The sequence below is a fragment of the Dipodomys ordii genome, unplaced genomic scaffold, assembly GCF_000151885.1.
Source record: "Dipodomys ordii isolate 6190 unplaced genomic scaffold, Dord_2.0 Scaffold38, whole genome shotgun sequence".
Lineage (NCBI taxonomy): Eukaryota > Metazoa > Chordata > Mammalia > Rodentia > Heteromyidae > Dipodomys > Dipodomys ordii.
This window is the reverse complement of record NW_012267254.1, coordinates 11,514,532-11,535,478: the sequence shown is the minus strand read 5'-3', so window position 1 is coordinate 11,535,478 and position 20,947 is coordinate 11,514,532. Positions and strand designations below refer to the sequence as shown.

At 37.4% G+C, this 20,947-nt stretch overlaps 1 protein-coding gene across 3 annotated transcripts in view; it reads left to right on the top strand.

Annotated features, from left to right (window-relative positions):
- Gria3 (glutamate receptor, ionotropic, AMPA 3) overlaps window positions 1-20,947 on the top strand; it is a 286,749-nt gene that overhangs the window by 47,600 nt on the left and 218,202 nt on the right. The window lies entirely within an intron of this gene.

The following is a 20,947-nucleotide window of genomic DNA, read 5'->3' as shown; positions in this document are numbered from 1 at the left end:
TCCCCAACACTATCAGACTCTCAGCAGCCAACCCATGGAGCTGCCCTATGCTTGTCAATGAGCAGATAAAAAGGATATGGAAGAGACATTTTATGGGGCCATTTCAGCTGCTCATTTTAAACACATCCTCCATCAAATATAGTGAGCTGGGACTTGGAGATCACAGACAGCTGGGCTGCTTGAAAAAGGAAAGACATTATGGTAAATTGTATTATTGCACATTTGCTGAGTTCCAGGGTGACTGGGAGGGCCTCAGAGGTCCAAGGGAGCATTTCCAAGCACTGGTTTGGAATACTGCCATACTGGGGTTAAGCCCAAAGCCAGTTAATGGGTCCAGTGGTATGAAACCATGACTTTGGTGATTGGAAAATTGGTTAGGGGCTAGAGTGGACATTTGTTTTAAGATGAGAAGCACTTGACAGGCAATCCCAAAATGAATATTTTATGGAAAGATTTAATATACCATTGATTTGCCTGTCTGACCTCAGTGATACCTTCTAGTACAAAGAAGCCATTCAAAAGCAGATGTCTGAATGTGAGGCTTTATGACAATGCCTCACCACGTCCAACAACATTCACTTGCATCCCTAACCTTGCAGCATTGAGGCAAGCACATGTGAACTCTATCCATTCCAAAGGCCCAAATCAAGCAACATTATCCTCACAATGTTAGGCAGCTTCCTAGGATTGCCAGAGAAATGAAAATTCAGGATGTTGCTGATGGAGGGAAGAGTTGCCAGAGAAGGAGGGTATTTCAATCCAGAGCTCAGTAAAACAGTTCATTTAATTATATAACACATGTTGACAAAATGGAGCACGCACTTTATTAAAGTCTGATTACTATGGGCTATATACTTGCTTGATCCAACGGAAAGATGTCTCACTGGGCATGAAATGTTAGAAACTCTGCGCAGCCCACCAGGACCCTGACCATCTTTATGCTGAGGAGTCACAATTTGCAGTGGAAAAAATCGTAAAGCTATTTCTTCTTATAGAAATGACTTATCTTCTATAAACTTGGAGAAATGAAAGCACAAGGATATACTCAAAATTGCCTTTCTAGGCCTGTTAACTCAGGTCATCTGAGTCCTGAATGGATGCACTTTCCATTCTGTGTGCTATTTAGAATATATTCATCAGGAATACTCTAAAGCTGCAAGAGACCCTGAGATACCTCATTATTAAACCATACTTTGTTCCATCTACTGCCAGTGTGCCATGGATTTCATGGCATTTGTATCTATAAGAATACCCTATCAAATAAACATTTACAATAATCTAAGTACACTATTCTTAAACCTGAAATACAGCATGCAGCATATTGTGTTAGGAAATCCTCTTCACTTAAGGGATCCATGTTTGTACAACAACTAGAGAAAGGACATTGAGTGTGAAGGACAGAGGCCAGCTCTCAGGTCAAATAGTTATATGAGACTGTATTTTCCCTTTCTGTTTCCTCTATAGCATCTACCATGAATATGAGGCACAAGTTACTTCCATTCCTGCTCATTGGTTTACGCAGAGGTCCCTAGTCTGTAAAGCTCTGCTCCCAGAGATGGCTTCATAAAATGAGTCTTTGTAGCTTAACAGACAGATCATATATTTTATATTTAACTGGACCCAAGTTGAGATAACATATGCAGGGGCCTAGCATGGTGTCTAGCAAATAGTGAATGCTCAATAAGTGGCATTCATTATTATGATTATTCTGAAGCAAAAATTGTGTGCCTTAAAGACTACAGCTGCCCAGGAGGTCTGGATCATTAATCAGATGCTGAGAGTAAAGTAGGGATGCTAAAATGCAGGAGTCTGTGCTAAATGGATGAATTGAAGGAGTATGGGAAAAATGAAAGCATTCCCTGTTCTTATATTTAAAGACTATTTTTCAGCATTTTTTCTTGAAGTGAGAAGATATGGAATATTCTCAGATTCCCCACTGGACTTCAGGTAACACCTCCAAGTTTTTAGGTTAATGCCCTCATATTGAGCACCTGCTACTTGAAGAAGGCCTGTTTTGATACTACCTAATTTCTTGATTATTCTGAAATTTTCCTACTTTGCCTCTAAATTTTTATTCAGAAGTAACCCATCTTTGGCCCTATACTCCCAGGAACCTCACCTTAGATAATAGAAAAACTAATTCATTTTGAGACAGTAATGATCACTAATTTATCCAGGAGAATCTAGATGTAATATTTTCACTTTAATGAATCCTCTGTGCAAACCTAAAGCAGTTTGGGAGAAATTTCTGGAACCTGAGTAGGCTGGCATGGGAGCTATTCATGGCCATATAGGAGCATTTTAGTAATCCTCAAACTCTACCATGTGGGCAGCTCTGCTTTAGATCACTCTAGCAAGTTAACTTAATATAAATTATAAAAATAACAAAAATATGAGAAAAATTGCCTACTCAATCTATGTGTAGGGCCTCCTCCCAGCTGTCACTTTATTTAATTATGCAGACATTTTGAACACCTACTCTGAACCTGGCACTGTGCTGGCTGCTTTGGTTACAAAGTTGGCAATGATACATTCTGTAGCTCCTGGTTTTATAGTCCAGCTGGGGCCCAAACACAACTTAGAATTTGCTTATTTGATTGACAAAGGAAATAAAACAGCAGCCAAAAGCCAGCAGCTGTTTACTTACAACCACAGTACCAAGGAGAGTTCCCTCCTAGGATTAAATATTTCTTTTTGTTTCAAATACAAAGAGGATGAAGATTTTTATGTGAAAGCACTAACCTTACAGGTAAAAGTTAAACAAAGAACAGATCAGAGAAGTAAATTCAACAGTGGACAATTTACTAGACTTTTTCCAAGCAAACCAACACTGAAATAGCCTTTGAAGAGGAATCCACAAATTAAGCCAACTTTTATCATAGTTATTCAAAACAATGAGCCCACTGGAGATCTTTAGGGGAAAAAAGAGTCAGAAAAAGTACTTGCTTTTGCTGGTATGAACTGTAAAACTGACGTTAGTGGAGGAGAACTGTGAATATTTGGGGTTTTTTTTCAGGTGAAGAGATGCACTTAAAGAGGTCTAGTAACATATCTTTGGTCTGACATACAGAAAATGATAGAGCTTGGATCCAAATGCAGAATTACTGAATGCTACTTATCAAAGAAACCACTCAGGTTATGATACTGGATATACAAGTATTCCTTGTTCTTGTGTTTATAAAGCTGTGGAAGACAACCATTAGGAAAATAACAAATTATTTATTTATAAATATGATCTACACCATGCAGGATAAATACAGGAAGACCTGATAGCAATGTAGCCTTGTTGAAGGAATAAGAGAAGCCCTTGAGGGTGAGTTCTCCAGTTAGGTAAAAATTGTCCATGTGGTTGATAGCAGAGGACTAAGAGAACATTCTAGAGAGTGTATGGAAAGATGCAGTCAGCTCAAATTTTCCCCAGCTCTCACAGCAAATTCATGCTGTTCCTCCCAGTATCTAGAAATCTTACCAATTTTATTAAGCAGTAAGATCTCCAGTATCTTTTATGTTTTAGAAGCATGGATCTATAGTGGACTTATTAAAATACTACTCAATCACTTCTCTGATTAAACTGTTATTTTTCTCTACCATTGTAATGTACCAAGGCAGATAATCAGTGTTTCAAGCTTCAGAAAAAGTCAAATATCATCCTTTTGCATGACACCAGAGAATTAAGCCAAAGATTTCAAGTGATGATCAATGAAAATAAGTCCATAGTTTTAAGATGGAATTTTCACATATATCTCAAGATGTTAATATGCATAATATGTCAACAGGCATCAACTATAATCCTTTGCAGCTCTCACTAGAAGTGACCTGACCACATGGTGAACAACCAGGTTGTAGGTACTAACCTCCCAAGATATTGGGAATCCTGCTTCCCAGTTATGTAAGGATAATTCAGAAGGGCAAAGAGGTCTTCAATTCTGCTATTTGAGTGTACATACATCCCAGCTCTTTACTTTCACTTCACATTGAAATTCTATTAAGAAAGTAGAAAAGTAACTGCCAGGAGTTAGATATAGTTGGATATATATGGAGTGATTGCTTAATGGCTACAAACTTTCAGCTTTAAAGATGAAGAGCTATGAATATAAATACTGATGATGAATCTAACACCACAGAACAGAGCCATACACTTAAAATGGCTAAGATGGAGGAGAGGGGTAAAGGCATGTTTCAAGTTAGTAGAGTGTTTGCCTGGGCTCAATTCCAATACTAAAAGCAAACGAACAAATACGATGGCTTGGGTATAAAAGGATGAATATGATCAAAGTACATTATATGCATATGTAGATATATCACAAAGAAACCACTTTGTACAATAAAATGGTTAAAATGGTACGTTTTAAGTTACATGTCTTTTACTACAATAAAAACCTTATTTTTGTTATTGTCAAGGTGATGTACAGAAGGGTTACAGTTACATAAGTAAGGTAATACGTACATTTCTTGTCAAACTTGTTATCGCTTCCCTAATTTTTCTTCCACTTTCCCTCCCCCCAATCCCCCCAAGTTGTACAGATCATTTCCAATATATTGTCTTGTGTATATCACTGTTGCATTGGTTCCCCCCTCATCATTTTTCTCACCATTCTTTTGTTCCCCTTCCATTCCCTAATTCAAATAAACGTATATACAATACCAGGGTACCAAAATCAAATACATTGACAACAGGGGATACACCATAGGGGGAATAACATACAAAAGAAACAAAAAAAGTACATAGTACATTAAAAACAACAACCCAAACTCTTGTGTCCATGTCTCAGAGTTCATTCCGCGTAGCACCATCTTATGTGGTCATATGTACATAGCTATTGAGCTATTCTGCTCATCTGCTAAAATTATCCTAGATGTATACTATTTTTTACAAATAAGGGAAACCATAGGACCTATGTTTCTTTGGTTCTGGCTTACTTCACTTAATATGATTTTTTTCCAAGTCTTTACATTTCCTTACAAATAGGACAGTACCATTCTTTCTGATGGAAACATAGAATTCCACACAATAAAAACTTTAAAATTAACTATTCAGTTGTGCTCATTCACCAGCAGTATGATCATAAAAGGTACTATTTAGGTCTTAACATGAATTTTTATCATGTCATTCTTACCACAGGGTATAACCCCACTGGAATATAAATTCTTTGGTAGCAGCAATTATGCCTATTTTACTCACTGCCATGTCCTCACTTTGAAGAAAAGTGGTTGGAACAAAGCATGTGCTCAGTAAATATTTGATGGTATTGGAGTCTACTGAAGTAATAATCTAGAGTGTATTTAGTTACTAAGAAAATGCCCTCAAGGTCTCTATCTTTTAGGCAGGATCCATTTAGATCCTTTATCTCTTGTATAGAAACCACAGCATGTTTCTAATTACTCATATTTACTGATGCTATTCTCAGGTTTCCCAGATTTATAACTCTTCTTAGCATGAGTTAAGCCTAGAGATAGCCTTACAAATGTCGTGAGAGCTGCATAGCTGCTATGATATCTCACAAGGTTCCAGGTTCTCGTCCCTGATCTAACATCTGCTATTCCATTTACATGACATTGGTCAACTTATGTTACTTCTGTGTTCCTTTCCTGTGAAATGGGAAATCACTTGAAAAAATCATTTGATCTCTCTGAGCCAGGTCTTTTTTAGCCTTCAGGCATTCATGACTAACACACTGGTTCCCTAGATCTCCACCTGTCCTACTCTGAAAGACTTTATCTCTCTTTACAGAAATTGTACATGGAAGGAAGGCTGGCTTCTTAAGAATTTGCTAGATTTTTAGTTTCTATGTATTTGCTAAATACATAGAATTAAATGATTTTTTCTTTTTTTAATTTAATTTTATTTGTGAACATACTGTACAGAGGGGTTACAATTACATGGGCAGGATAATGCGTACATTTCTTACCAAGCATTGCATCCTCCTCCTTTAAATGATTTTTTCTTTTGAAGAACTTTTCCAACAATTTTGCCTTCATCCCTATGTTCTCTTATGATTAAAATATAGAAATGAAGAATAAGTAGAAAGACTGCAATGGAATTTAATAATCAGAGTGTGAAGCCATGATAGGTTTTTGGGAAGTTTTACTCATATGAAACTGTTAGCTTGTTGGTAGGACCTCAAATGCTACTATGAATAATCCATACACACTTTCTGAACGGAAAACACTACACAAAAATTAGGAAAATAACAGTCTCTATTTTGTAGCCAAGAATATTCTATTCACTTTCTTTTTGCTTTCTTCCATTTTCATAAAAGCATAGAGTACCAGAAAAAAATAATGAAGATTAAAAATGATACTGCTATCCAAAGCTTGTCTGGAGCTATTTATTCCTTCCATGGTCCATTTTATATTTGAGCTATTAGACACCTACCACCCTCCTAGCACCTGGGTGCTAGGAATATGCTCAGTCAGCAAAATATAACTGGTCCCTTTACAAACTGGCCTGCAATTTTGGCCTCATCAGGACAGAGAATTTCTAGCCACTTGATGTCTATCACTGCCTTGCACAGCAGCAGAGCGATCCCTATGACAAACATCCTCCTGATCCTTATGCCACTCCATAAAGCTTCTTCCTTGAATGGATCTGTACTCTCTCTTTTCCTGGAATCCATCTCACAAATGTATCCCACTCTGGAAACTGATAATGTTATTGCAAGCACAGTGGCAAAGTGATTTGTAGAGATAATAACTATCCAAGGAATGGACCAGTTCAGAGTGATCTTCTTACAAGAAATTATAATCTAAGCCAGCAGGAAGAAATACCTTCTTGTGTCTCTGAAACTGATTGGGTCCAATCCAGTTACAACATGTGTCTGGTGATTTCATTCATTGTGAAAACATATTAGATCAGGAGACTCTTCATTTCAAGGAAATGTAATATTCCCCTTAGCACTTAGCCTGCTCCTAATGGGAGCTTAGCAACTAAGTCAATGACATCTAATAAAATAATAACTCTCCAGTAAGGGCTAAGGTATCCATTAGCAAATGTGTTATACCAGTAAGATACCAGGGAATAAGCCAAGTGAGTACAAATGGCAAGATCTTTTCTAAAGACACATAGCTGATTGTTCAAATGGCAAACATGCATTGAAGGCCAAAATAATTGGTCCTTTATCTTCTCCTTATAAAAACAAAGGTTTATTTGCCCTTTAAATGGTCCAATAAAATTAAATTGGCACCCTGTGGTGTGTGCTGAATATATAATCAGTAATAGGAAGCAATAAAAGAAAAAGAAAAAGCAAATGAGGAAAAAATCTAAAATTTGGGACAATGAAGAAAAACAATGCAAGAATATAATGCAGTTCCCAATAAAACATCTTCATTGTATAACAGATCCAAGAGCAGTCACTTGCCCACAAAGTACTGGATTCATCTCACCACATCTCCCAGGCAGAGCCTGCTTAACTTTCAAGCACCCCAGAAGAGAGGAAGAGTAGACAAGGCAAGGCAAGGCCAGAAAAAATGTGGTTCTCCACCAAGGAGATATTCACAAAATGTTGAAAGTAAATGCAGTACTCACACAAAAGAATGTTTTATGTTACTCAAAAATATCTTTTAAAGCACATTCCCTGTAATCCTTCCAAAGCTGATCTTGTTAAAATCTTCAAAGAAAAGGCACAACAAAAACTTCCGAATACATAATCATACAGCAACCCAACCTCCAGAAAAGAAAATCAGTGCATGCTTAACTGATGGACATAAAACACAGTAAACAGTAAGAAGAAACCATTTTCCTCCTGATTTCTAATTTTGATGTCCATATACATAAATATTTAAATATTTGTTTAATAAGTGACAACGCATTGGTAATTCTTTTCTGCATGAACTGAATAGATGAAAGAGAAGGTAAATGGTGTTATCATTCAATTATTTTTGCACCAAATATGTTCACATACTCTTCTCAGAGAAATTATTAATCATGTACACAAAAGTGTGATTTGGAAATTTCAGAAAGCTTTATAGAAATTCACTGTATACAATGGTTGATAAATAAAGGAAAAGGATAAATGAGGAAAAGGAGAGATATGGAAGGAGTGTTTTAAAATGTCTTAGTTAAAGGTTCTTGGTTAATTTGGCATTATCTAGATGTCATCTCTATACCTCCAAACAGGAATCTGGAGATGTTACCCTAAATAAATTAAGCACATCAGCATCTTGACAGAAAGTTTCTTCAGCTTTTTTTAGGGACATCTCCTAGTTTTTTCCTGTCCCAAGAAACCAAAAGATTCATTCACAGTTATGGGAATACATGTTTTATTTCCTCTGAATCTCTCCCAAGGAACTGCCAAAGAACTCCGCACTTGGTGTACCCTCAAATGCCATTGCTGCCTGGCTGACGCTTATATTCAGTACCACCCACACCACTCTGGAGCTGAGACTCCTTCTTAGAGGCAGATGAACAGCAATATGCAAAGGAATGTTGGCTAAAGCAGAAGTCTCAAGGGTAAAATATGACAAAAAGATACATAGTGACACTGGATCTGCAAGATTGCTTTGACGAGCCTAAGTCCCATAAAGATTGATCTGGAACCATCTTTATCAGGATTCCATATAAAAGGCAGAGAGACAATTAGGCCCCTGTTATGAACAGAAACAAAAATCACAGCAATAAACTAAGATTACATACTCATAATTGACTAATTGCTAGTACAGTTGGCTGCTTCCCTCCCCAGAGGGGAGTGTCTTCTATATGATTCTGGAGCATGTAACCAAGTATACTATAATTATTATTATTCCTATAATAATAGGGTTCCCATAGATCTTCATATTTTTACACATTTTATACTCATTATAGTTAATCCACAAAACATCTCTATAGGGTATATAAATATTGTCCTTCCCAGTGTGTATGCTAAAGGAAAGTTGGAGCTCAGGAAAAGGTAAAATGAAGGTCACAGATTGAATCAGGGATAACTTGAAAAACAGAACTGGAAAATTCTACTACTCAGTTCCAATTTATGCCATCAACTCTTTACACACTTACACTATGACCCAAATTATACTGAGCCTGACACAAAACCAACAGAACACATGTTTCCTGGTTCGCCAAAGGTTTTTGGTCATTGATGGTTCACACTCACACACAGGAGGCAGACTGCAGCTATGGTTATTCAAAACAGTGCTATTGGCATTCAGGAAAAGATTGTCTCCTAAGAGATGAAACAGCCACTAAAAGCTGCATGGAGGGGAGAACTTCAAGTAGGTTTTGAAAGATCGTCAAGAATTAGAATTGCAGAGATTGGGTAAATGGCATTTCTCACAGGCAAATAGCATGAGCAAATGCTCGACACCAAGAAATAAAAGCCATGGGGAATAAAACAGGCCAGAACAGAAAGGTCTTAATAGAGACTTGTGGGAAATAATAGTGGAAATAGTGGTAATAGTAGAGAGCCATAGGATAAAAATTTTAAAATCCACTATTTATTGAGCATCTATTATATATAGTACTGTGTTTCATATTTTCTTAATGACAAGTCTAAACTGAACATTTTGGATTATATCTGATAAGTAATAAGATATATAGGGCCCAGGCACTAGATCCTAGAACCTAAAATGAGTGTGCCCAGTTGCCTTACTTGCATGTCCTTGGTCAACCTCTGAGGACACACTTGAATGCTTTTATGACTGAGTATGCAGTCTGTCTCAGGCAATGCCACGACTTTCTGAAAAAAGATGAAGCTTGCTCTATGGCTATGCACAAGAGAATTACATAGACCTAATTTCACTCCATTTTTGAGCAAATGGATAACTCCTACATGATCAGATGCATTCATTGGCAATACATAAGATTTACAAATCCATACATGATTGAACAGCAAAGTGCAAGAGGGGGCTACTTATTCTATCTGCAAATGAAACCACATTCTACAAGTTACACAGGCTTACTAAATGCTAGCTGTTTCTAGCTATTTTTATTCAGATTCTTCCCTATGGAACAAGTTAGAAACTTTTAAGGGGCATGCTCTTTCTTTCAAATTACTAAAGGAGCATCTTTGGGGTCTATGGAAAAGGACTTGGCTGTTCTGTGCTGCTGCAAGAGGTTACAGTAGGAATCCATTTGAATGATATTCTGCACCAGTGATTTCATGTCTCACCCCACAGATGGGTTGAGTTCTAAAAGAAGATGTATGATTTGGCTGCCATACAACTGGCTTGAGTACCTAAGCTGCTGGTTAAAGGGATGCAGGCTGGAAGCAAAGGATTGTACAACATGAAGTCTAACCCTACTACATGCTGAAATTCCTGTGGGAGGATACTTTCACCTTCTTAACTGAAAGGGGAACAGAAATCTCCTCTGGCTTCCATCTCCAGGTGGTAACTTAGTATGACACCAGCTGAGTGAAAAGAGATTGATTCAGATGGAGCTCAGAAAATCTAGGAAGGGGGGATGGATTAGGAGAACAAGCAAATAAATAAGATGTGATCTCTACACATGAAATAAACAGTGAAGACACTGTTGTAGACAAAGCAATGATAAGCTTAGGACAATACATGGAACTACAATGGTATAAGGTCAAAAAAGTGCATTTTATTTCATGAATCACCAAACACATGCATAGATTTGATAACTAAAACATCTGTTCCATGACACAGTGTTTGTCCTTTACTATATATGGATGCACTTCAGCATTTTTCTGTTCTATTTCATTTATTTTTTTAATGCTAGGTCATGACTCACTACAATAATTTCATAAGCCATGAATGGGTTGTATCCTGCAATTTGCAAAACATTACTCCCTTATCTATCAGATTCTGCTATGGAACAAACCAGCAGTGAGTTTGAAAAAACAATGAAATAAGAGTGGAGAAGGTGGGTTCAAGGCAATACATAAGGAGAAAAGTGGAGAGGAAGGGTGAAGTAATATTGTCACCATGAGTTTACAACAGGAGTTCACTGAAGCATAGACTCTACTTCAAGCACCTGGCATAACACTTGATGCATTGTATGTATTGTATGTATGTATGTATGTACTAGATAGATAGATAGATAGATAGATAGATAGATAGATAGATAGATACATAGACAGATAGATAGATAGATAGATGGATGGATGGATAGATAGATAGATGATAGATAGATAGATAGATAGATAGATAGGTAGATAGATAGATAGATAGATAGATAGATAGATAGATAGATAGATGGATGGATGGATAGATAGATAGATGATAGATAGATAGATAGATAGATAGATAGGTAGATAGATAGATAGATAGATAGATAGATAGATAGATAGATAGATAGATAGATAGATAGGTAGATAGATAGATAGATCTGATCAAAAACAGGAAAGAGCCCAGCACCAGTGGCTTACACCTATAATCCTAGCTACTCAGTAACTAAGATCTGAGGATCATGATTCAAAGCCAGCCCAGGTAGGAAAGTTTGTGAGGACCTTATCTCCAATTAACTATCAGAAAATTGGAAGTGGCACTGTGGCTTAAGTGGTAGAGCACTCACCTTGAGCTAAAGAGCTCAGGGACAGTACGCAAGCTCAGAGTTCTAAACCCACAACTGACAAAAATACAGGAAGACGGGAAACCACCTTGGGCAAATAGCAATGTTAACAGGCTTTGTTGTTAGTAGTTTTGCTCCTCCCTTTTGTCTCTAACCTGAGCACCCAGCACTGCTTTCCATTGATAAAAGGTCCCGGATATTAAGGTACACCCAACTGGAGAGGCATTCCCCAGCAGATGATTGAAAGACTCAGATCTTTCCTCTCACTATTACCTTCAATATTTACCTAACCTATGTCCTGTTTCCTCAGCACCTGATGCTGGGAAAGAATTAATCTGACAAATCAATCCATACTGAAGTAGTGATAAGAAATACTGACTCTATGTTCCTCTTGCAGGCCACATTTGCAATTTTATAGGGGAGGTAGGGATAGATTCTGAAAACAGTAGAGGTGAATGTTTCAACCTTAGTCAGAAAATGTTTGCCTCTCAACAAAAACATCTAAGTTGCTGGTACAATGCTTAGAACAGATTGGGTACTGAATAAATACTGATTGAATACTAATCTAAAATATGTAGGTGACAGGGTCTTTAATGGAACTCTGTAATGACAAAGTTTTCAACTTGAGTTCATTTCTAGTAGCCCCTAGCCACATATGGCTATGGAACACTTGAAATATGGCTAATATAACTAAGAAATGGAATCTTTAATTATATTTAATTGAAATTTGTTTAATTTTAAATAGTAACATGCATCTAGTGACTACCAGATTTCACAAAATATGTCTGGACCATCACTAGGCATAAGAAAAACATTTTGAGCAAATGCCTGTCTTTTATTGGTACCCTATAAGAAAGCTGAGTCTTTCTAAATTAGCTACAAGACCTGAAATATCTGTCTTTCAAAGGATGTCCTTCAATGGGGGGAGATTTGTGGAAGCCAGTTTCAAAGCCTTTGTTCTCAGATTTGAGCTGGAGTAACTGTTCCCAATCAAAGTAGCTTTCAGTGCAAGGACCACTCTTTTATAACCACCAATCCTATGTATTGTGAAGATGGCTTTACAAGAGTTACTTTGTCAGGACTGCATTCAGGAAATTTTATAAAGCTGATTACTACTTCTTTAAAGTCTCCTGGCAAGCAGAGATATTGAGGACCATGGAGTCTAGAAGCCAATCATATAACAATTGTTCAACCTGTAAAATGGGCAGGCCATTTGCTTCCTGACAACAAAGGGCAATGAATCAGCTTTTGATCTTATATAAGTTCTTAAATTGCCAGGTAGAAAGGATAACTTTCACTCAGTCTTCACCAAAGGGCACTGCTCTGCCTCCATATCCTCTTTATTTTCAGCATCTTCTTTTCTGAAACTTTCCTCTCCATAAAAATATTAATGATAAATTATAAAGATAAATGTCAGAGATGATGAAAATGGTCAGAGAAGAAAGTTGTTCCCCGTTTTCTGAGATTCAGGTCTATGAATGTGTTTAATGAACTAGGATCAGTGTTAAATCATTCATATTGCCTAAACTACAAGTATATTAAAGACACATTTGGAGCAAAATAAAGAACTCTAGCCAGAGCATACTTATTACCTATTTGTTATCACCCTGGAAAGAGACTTGTCCAGCAATTCTGCCCTTTACCCTGTTCTTTTCAGCATCTTTTGTCCATAACTTAGATAATGCCTCTCATAGCCAGATTATCAAATGTGGGGATGACATATGACTGGGAGCAACAGCAGATAAACTTGTTAACCAAATTGAGATTTAAAATTATTCCTGAGACTGAGCCAAAACCATGCGGATACTTAAAAAGGGTAATGTCTATATTTAGGTACAAAAAGATCAACAGCATGTATCTAAGAATGGAAGGTTCGCATCATGGCTAATGTTCTTAGCAAGATACTTGCTTTACACATTTAGGGCCACAAAGTAGTAGATTTCATAAATGCCTACTGTGGGCTGGGAACAATGATCAATGTCATTCTAGGCAGTATTGGCAAACCTATGTTGTATAGACCAAAATAGATAAAAGTGCAGGAAACATCCAACTCTTCTAGTGGTTTCAACTGTGGTGCTCAGTCCTAGAAATCAAACTCTATGGATTACATTTGACAACTAGAACACAGAGGAGATGAATAGAGTGATGAAGTGCTTGGATTTTTTTATGCTATATATCTGAAGAACAAGTGTTACGAGGGGTGCTAAGCCTAAAAAGACAGGAGGGATACATATTTGCAGATATTTCAACTCCCATGTCAAGTAGATATTTTCTGTAAGCTTCAGATCAAAAACAAAGCTATTCCAGAGGAAAAAAAAACATACAACCTTGGGGCTGGGAAGGTGGCTCAGTGGTAGAGCGCTTGCCTTGCATGCTCGAGGCCCTGGGTTGGATTCCTCAGCACCACATAAGAAAAAAGAAAAAAGCCGGAAGTGGCACTGTGGCTCAAGTGGTAGAGCGCTAGCCTTGAGCTGAAGAGCTGAGGGACAGCACCCAGGCCCAGAGTTCAGGCCCCATGACTGGACCCAAAAAAAAAAAACATACAACCTTATCTGAAAAATATACTAAAATAAAAGAGCTTAATGTATGGCTCTGTGCTTATCAGGAGGCTCTGAGTTTAAAATCTCAGTATCCATCCCCAAAAAGAACAATATGAAACAAAATGGGGCATGGTGATATGTGCCTGTAGTTCCCACTGCCTGGCAAGCTGAGACTAGATAATTTCAAGGCCAGTCTGGGCAACACAGCAAGACCCTGTATCAAAGGGAAAAATGTGAGAGAAAGAACTCAAACAGAATTTAAAATAAGAGATAGGAATTTCTGACTGATGATAGACACAAACATTTTATTATTTTATGTGGTTTTTAAATTATGGATATATTAAGCCTATGGAAAGGTACATAACAGTTTTTTGTTTTGGTTTGATTGGGATTTTTTTTGTCAGTGATGGGGCTTGAACTCAGGTCCTGAGCACTGTCTCTGAGCTCTTTTGCTCAAGGCTAGCGCTCTATTACTTTGAGCCACAGCTCCACTTTTAGTTTTCTGGTGGTTAATTGGATGTAAAATTTTTACTGAGTTTCCTGCTCAGACTGGTTCCATTCATTAGTTCTTAAGAACAATTTTTTATTTAGGGGTATATCTCACCTTCTCTCCACAGCATAGGCTGAAAAACTAAAGAAAATTGTTTTCAAATGTGGAACAATACTAATAACATGGATTACTATTTTATGGCATAATACCAAATTTGAAGGACTTATCTATCTATGACAAATCTTAGGGCTAATTCAAAGCCATTATATGAGCATCTCTTTCCTGCCCAGGTTTAGAAACTGTTTCACTGATTGTCAATAGATCACTAGATCAATTCATTTTCCCATTAAGAGCCCCGTTAAATTCCATACAAAATGAGTTGCAAGTCAGGACAATTAAATGATTAATGGGAATATGTGAGTGAATGGCAGAGACTAAGGCTGAGAAGAATGACAATTCTCTTCAGTCATTTTTCATGGGGATGATGATTACTGACAGCAAAGTACCAATACTACTTATTCACTTGACACTCAGCAGTTTGGGTCATTTTTCAAAAGAGAGTTTCAGCTATTTCTATTTCTTCTTTGCACATTGCTGTGAAGTAGGCAGGGCAGGTGTTAGTTTTGCTGGCTTACAAGTAACACAGAACTAAAGCCCAGTGAGGTGACTGGCCCAAGGTCACACAGTGGCAGTGTTTATTATGTAATAAAAATGAAAATTGGGGCTGGGAATGTGGCTCAGTGGTAAAGTGCTTGCCTTGCATTTATGAGGCCCTGGGTTCGATTCCTCAGCACCACATAAGCAGAAAAAGCTGGAAGTGGCGCACTGTGGTTCAAGTGGTAGAGCGCTAGCCTTGAGCTGAAGAGCTGAGGGACAGCGCCCAGGCCCAGAGTTCAGGCCCCATGACCCACAAAAAAATAAATTAATTAAAATTAAATTTTATTTGATGATGAATAAATTCATAATTAAGCAAAAATTATTAAAAACTCACCTGTGACTACCAACTCCAATGCTCAAATATTATTTTGATACAGAAGAGCTTCAAATGCATTCCTGTATCCTCATCAATTGTAGCACATCTCCTGACACTTCCGATACTTATATGGAAGGGTAGTTTATACTTACAGATGTAAAATGAATTTTCCCAAATACATGGGTTTGTATGTTAATGTCTACATTCACAAGCCATTATATTCCAGTAGGACCAAATGTTGATAATGAGTATTTTCTTTGCCAGCATTTAGAAACATGTCATGTAAGTGAAAAATAACTAGTTAGACTGTTGTAAGGCAGTGTACTTCTAAGAGCAGAACAGAATGTGCAAAGGAGCTAACCCCCAAGATGGTAATTAAACCGTGGAATTATCAGCTGGAGAATAAGTCTGACACCTTATTCTGACTGAAACCAACAAGCATCTGCTCTGGTTATGAGGCCTCAAGAATAAAAGGCATTAGGGGCATGCAGAGGTTGAATGGTATGAACCCAAAGAAGAAGCTATAATTTATTACTTTACAACCATCTTATCACAGCCATTTTCTATCTAATCTATTTCTCCAATCTCCTGCTTACTAAGGTTAATAACAAGTAGTCAACTAAAAGATAAGAACATGAATGGAGTTGCTCAGTTGGTGGATTTTCAAGACTCCATAAATATCTACCCTTCCTAAGTTACTAGTCTTAAGATGGATACGTTGGGATCTACAACATATAAAAACACTTTCATTGGGTTCAGGTTTTATGCTCTTCTAAAAGGAAGTCATAATCTAAATCTATAGTTCTTGATCCGTTCATCTACTGAGGGGCATCTGGGTTGGTTCCATATCTTAGCTATGGTAAATAATGTTGCAATAAACATAGGGAAATGTGGTATATATACACAATGGAATTCTATGCCTCCGTCAGAAAGAATGGCATTGCCCCATTTGTTAGGAAATGGAAATACTTGGACAAAATTATATTAAGTGAAGTAAGCCAGGCCAAAGAAACATAGGTCCCATGGTTTCCCTTATTTGCAATAACTAGTATATATCTGAGACAAGCAGAAAAGGTCATATAAGTTGACGTTAGGTGAAATGAACCCCAAGATAAGGATTCAAATGATTTTTTTTCTTTCTTGTGATTGTTTCTAACATATTTATAAGATGATTTCTTTGTTGCTTTGTATGTCCCTCCCCCATGGTATAACCCCTGCTTTCACCGTATATTCTGTTGGTATAATTTGTGGAGGAGAAGGGAAAAAACAAATTGTTTAAATAGGGAAACAGGTGGACCCATTGCAACAATGAGATGTACAAGACACTATGTCAAAAAACGAAGTTTACAACTTTGGGGGGGGGACGGATGGGAAGGGATGGTTCGGGGAAACAAAGGAGGAGGCAACAATGCTTGGTAAGAAATATACTCATTAACTTTCCCACGTAATTGCAATCCCTCTGTACGGTATTTTCACAATAAAAATAAATAAATAAATAAATCTATAGCTCTTGATGTGAGAGTAGGTGAAGTTGCTCCGTGGGGTCTGGAAAGAGTCCACCTAGAATCTAATTGAGCGGAAAGGATGCCAGCACCTGGTGGCTCACACCTACAATCCTAGCTACTCAGAGGCTGACACCTGGGTATCACAGTTCAAAGCCTGGGCAGGAAAGTCCATAAGACTCATCTCCAATTAACCACTCCAAAACCAGAAGTGGAACTGTGGATCAAAAGCACTAGCCTTGAGCATAAAAGCTCAAGGACTCTGCCCAAGCCCTGAGTTCAAACCCCATGACCAACACAAAACAATCTAATGAGGAGAAGCCTGAGATGGTGCTAAACATTCTACAGTGCCCAGGGCAGCTCTTGCATTCATTATCCATCCACAAATGTTAAGAGTACCAAGATTGAGATCACCCATCTCAAGTGGTACAGTGTTTCTTAGCAATCTTGAGGTGCTAATTTCAATTTCCAGTACCATAAAACATCCAAAAACTCAATGTAATACCCATCAAAATCCCAACAAAATTCTTCAATGATATAGAAGAAGCAATCCAAAAATTCATATAGAATAATAGAAGATCCCAAATAGCAAAAACAATCTTTAGCAGGAAAAACAGTGCTGGAGGAATATCAATATCAAATTTCAAACTCTATTGTTTTTGTTGGTCATGGGGCTTGAACTCTGGGCCTGGATGCTGTCCCTCAGTTCGTCATGTCAGGGCTAGTGCTCTACCACTTGAGCCACAGCACCACTTCCACTTCAGGCTTTTTCTGTTTATGTGGTGCTGAGGAATCAATCCCACGGCCTCATGCATGCAAGGCAAGCACTCTACTACTGAGCCACCTTCCCAGCCCCCCAAACTCTATTATAAAATTGTAGTTATAAAAACAGCTTGGCAGATGACTGGGCAGATGACTGGGTCTGAGAAGCAATGGAATAGAATTGAAGACCCAGAAATTAACCCATAGACCTATGGCCACCTAATCTTTGATAAGGGAGCCAAAAACACAGGATGGAAGAAAGATTGCCTTTCAACAAATGGTACTGGCAGAATTGGCTACACACATGTAGAAAACTAAAGTTGGATCCTTATATATCACCCTGCCCTAGAATCAACTCCAAATGGATCAAAGACTTCAATGTAAGATCACATACTCTGAACATATTACAGGAAAGATAGTGGAAATACTAGGGCTCCTTGGCATGGGAACACACTACCTTAATAAAGGCCCAGAATCGTAACAAATCAAAGAAAGTTTGGATGACTGCATTAAACTGAAGTTTCTGCATGGCAAAGGACATAGCTAGCAAGAAAAATATAAAGTCCACAGATATGGAGAAGATTTTTACTAGCCAGACAATAGACAAGGGCCTCATATCTAAAATATACTTAGAGCTCAAAATTTAAAGAAAAAAATCAACTCACATCCACCAAAGTTTCTCACAGAAACTGGAAATGGAGTGTGTATATTTTCATTAACAAATTGGAACAAAAAATGTAGAAATTGTAGTCTCATAGGAGTATCAGAAAAGGCTCCAATCTGATGACCAGTAAAGGGACTACTCTCATCATCCAAGAGAGGAGGATTAATAACCTGAAGGCGAACAATGAATACTCTACATGCTTTAGAGGCTAAATACATCATGCATTACAAAAGAGTAATACAAGGTGTGAGAAAGGGTAAAAGAAAAATAATGATCCTCAGGACTTTGATTTGTTTGGCTGAAAAAAGAGTGATGCATGAAAAAACAACAAGGACAAGAGTAGCAGACCTATGATTAGAGGATGAAAGTAGAGAAAAAAATGCTGAATGTGTGATATCTTGAAGGTGTTAGTTGGGCAGTTAGAAATCTAGAGCTCAGCTGGGCACCCATGGCTCACGCCTGTAATTCAAGCTACACAAGAGGCTGAGTTCTGAGGATCATGGTTCAAAGCCAACCCAGGCAGGAAAGTCCATGAGACCCTTATCTCCAATTAACCACCAGAAAACTGGAAGTGGCACTGTGGCTCAAGTCATAGAGAGCTAGCCTTGTGCTGAAGAGCACAGGGACAGTGCCCAGGCCCAGAGTTCAAGACCTATGACCCAAAAAGAAAAGAAATCTAGAGCTCAGTAGTGTAGTTATTCTACAGGTATGGACTTTATAAATATTCATGTGTAAATAGTAGGATATTTCCCTTCAAAGAATATTTATCTAATTAAAAGTCATTTAGTGTTCAATTAAAAAAAACCCTCAGCATAAGAGTCAGGGACAAAAATCTTTAAAAGTATATTCACTAAGCAGCCAGATCAAGAAGAAATTTTAAAGGAGTCTAGAGAGAACAAGCTTGCAGAATTCAGTGCTCTGGAAATAGGAAAGTATCATCTGTGAGATTTGGCCAATGCTATCAAATGTTGCTCAGCATTCAAATGTAACAACATCTGTCAATGGAGCTGGATGGGGCAGTGAGGCCATCAGCAAACTTCACAGAGCTGTTTCAGTAATGGTAGCAGAAATGAGGCTTCAGAAGTATCAACCCATCATTAGTGAGGATGAGAGAGAAGTTACGTTGATAGTTTGTGGAAATGGTAGAGATTTAGGGGTTAATGGATCTTTTAGCAGATATGTTAGCTTAACAGGAAGAAAGCAGCATAGAGGGACTACAGATACAAATGTAAATAGCTAGTAGCCATTGTGTATCTCTTGGGTAGATCCTTGCATTATTGAGCTTCTTGTAAAACTAAGTTGAGAACATGTGGAGTTGGAAATAGATGTATCATGTAGCACTTAAAAAGGAGTTTTCTAGCTACCAGAAGTACCCCTGTAACGAGTGAGTTTCCTTGATATTGGAAGGATTCAAGAAGAAAGCATATGATGGAAGATTCTGATATTGAATGGGAAGATTAGAGTAGATTATTAGTTTATATTTTTTGAATTTCTCAGATCAGTAAATACTTCAGAGAGAAAAGATTGAAGGACTGTTATTTCATTACCAGAGTTATCAACCATTTAATGTTGCCATTTTTACCATATTCTTGCTAGATACTGCTGTTAAAGATTATGATGAATTTAGGGAGGTGAGAAATTAAAATGGAAATGTCACAGTGTAATCCTCTTTGTGTAAATAGTGAATATTAATAAAAAAATATTTAGTGTCTTCAAACAATAGTTTATCTGCTACTTCTTGTGGGCCAGAATTCCTATATAGTTCTTGCCATACTAAAAATTAAATTATTGGCAACTTCTTATCCCGAAGCTCTAAGAGAGACCCTGTTCAACCTGCCATTTGCAGCTGCTAAAGGGCAGCCACATTGCTTAGTCCATGGCCCTTTTCAACTTCAAAGCTAGTGATGGATAAATGTTTTCCACATTTAAGGAGCTTTGTGATTACAGTAGGCCCTGAAGATAGTTCAGGATAATGTCACAATTAGCAACCTTACTTCAATGTTAAGCCTTAATTCTCCTGTACCATGTAATCTAATTCATAGATTAGGGGAATTAGGAAATGAAAATCTTTTGGAGAGCCATTATCTTATCTGCCAAGTAAGAAATATAGATAGATAGATACATACATACATACATACATACATACATACATACATACATACATATATACATAGAATCTCTTCTATGGTAAACATAATCATCATTTATCACCAACATCATTTATCACCAAGATTTCAGAGTAATAAGTACTCTACACATAACACAAAAAGAAATGTTATAGAGAAAAGGAACTCCTAAGTAACAACTGTTATTGGCCTTACTCCAACATAACACACACACACACACACACACACACTTATTTTATCAGACTAAAAATCTACCATAGACTAGCACCAACCTTTTGAAATTGCCATTTTATATGATCTTCTTCAACTCTCTCCAAGTACTATATCTTTTGGCCTACTGAAGTACATGCTAATCCTGTATTAGCTGGAAAACCTTTTTGTGACAATTTTGTATCAGTTCCTCCATAGCTGTATTTTTCTGCTTCC